This window comes from Bison bison, unplaced genomic scaffold (assembly GCF_000754665.1).
Source record: "Bison bison bison isolate TAMUID 2011002044 unplaced genomic scaffold, Bison_UMD1.0 scf7180017864135, whole genome shotgun sequence".
Lineage (NCBI taxonomy): Eukaryota > Metazoa > Chordata > Mammalia > Artiodactyla > Bovidae > Bison > Bison bison.
Window position 1 is genome coordinate 3,712,853 of NW_011494707.1, and position 1,568 is coordinate 3,714,420.

Sequence of the window (1,568 nt, forward strand, 5' to 3'; positions counted from 1 at the left end):
GGTGGGGGGAGGGGGGTGCGGGGAATGGCCTCCACTGTGCATTTAAAGATACATAACCTCTGAAAGAAAATTAAGGTTGACCTAAAAACAAGAGCAGGCAACATGTATACTAGTGCATAACCTCTCATAGACCATAGACAGCCATGTGCTCTTGGTCTATGACTACAAGTCCTGAAATCAAGGAAAGAGATGAGTATTAAAGGCGAATAAATATAACAAATATATTTATTTGTTAAGGAAGGAAGTCTATGTCATCCTGCATCACCTCTCTTCCCAGCATGCCAGTGTGAGCCAGGAAGGATAGGAGGTAGGGTAGGGGTGGAGGTGCGGATTCGAGTGAGAGAGGGTAAGCTGGAAGAGCAGGCGAATTTAAAGTAGATGTAACACAGTGCATGGGACAGAGTACACCAGGTTGCAGCCTCCTTCTCGCTCCACCCTACCTAAAACTAGTAACCAAACTCCAGTCACATCTTACAAGACAAACCCAGAAACCAAAGGCAGGCTATCAAAGATCAGGGACTGGCGGTGGGGGCGGGAGAGAGAGAGGTTTTGAGGAGGGAAAGGGTAAAAGAGTAGGCTAACTCTCCCTCACCACCTCTAGACTCAAGGCCTAGCCTGAGGCCTGCGTGCGCGTACAGCCCTATAATCGCCACCACCCTAAGGCCCCAGCTCGGCCCTCAAAAGGTCAGAAGCCGCCAGGTGCCCAGCGCATGCGCACTGCGCTACCCAGCACGCCGCCGGACCGCCAACCCCCTACCCCCCCACCCGCCTCCCACAGCCGCCGCCGCCGCCGCCGCCGCCGCCGCTGCCTCCAGTACACAGGCAGCGCCAGGCCCGCGCCGCCTCACGCCAGAGTAGGGCCTCGGAACCCCTCAGCTGCGGGCGCTGCCTCTCAGGTCCCGGACGCGGGCATCACCTGGATTCCGGCCTTCGGGCTTACACCTCCAGTAGACTTGCAAGCACCGCAGACCTAGATATGTTTCTTCAAATCTGGGCGCCGCCGGCGCTCACCGAACTTGCTTCAGTTTAAGCTCACCGCCTTCCTGGTTCCACCACCAGGCAGCGTCAGCCGAATTTTCGAGTGCATCGATGGAAGCTGCCAGGCGTTAGGAGAGCCGAAGGAGTGGATTGTCACGCCGCCAATTTTTTGTTTGGTGTTGGTTTTCCGTGCTTGATTATTTGATTTTCTTGTTACCAAAAAGCAATTAAGGTGGCGACGGAAAAGTTTTATTGCCTTAGTAATCGTCGTTATCTCCACAGATAATCAGTAAATAAATCCGCATCATAGGAAGTTATGTTTAAGACACCCACACGTAGCAAAATCGATTATCTCATGCTGGGAGAGGAGGAAACTGGCCCAACAATAATAAATCAAGGGAGTGTGTCTGTATAGCGTCAGAGTCGTTTGTGATTAAATTGTAATGATTTATTTGAAAAACTGCATTAAAAATCGGTGTTTCTTCTGCGCTAAAGGTGAAGGCACAGGCTGGGGACAAATTTTTTTCTCCCATTAAAGTAACTGGTTGGTTGAGGAATGGGAGAAAACTGCCAGAGGCAGGGGCAGGAGG

At 51.8% G+C, this 1,568-nt stretch overlaps 1 protein-coding gene across 1 annotated transcript in view; it reads right to left on the reverse strand.

Moving 5' to 3' along the window:
• LOC104988513 (serine/Arginine-related protein 53) overlaps window positions 1-1,064 on the reverse strand; it is a 239,406-nt gene extending 238,342 nt beyond the window's left edge. Inside the window, exon 1 of the mRNA XM_010839861.1 lies at window positions 917-1,064. The gene's annotated coding sequence lies outside the window, so the exon portion shown is untranslated. The remainder of the gene's footprint in view (window positions 1-916) is intronic.
• Between the last annotated feature and the right edge of the window lie 504 nt (window positions 1,065-1,568).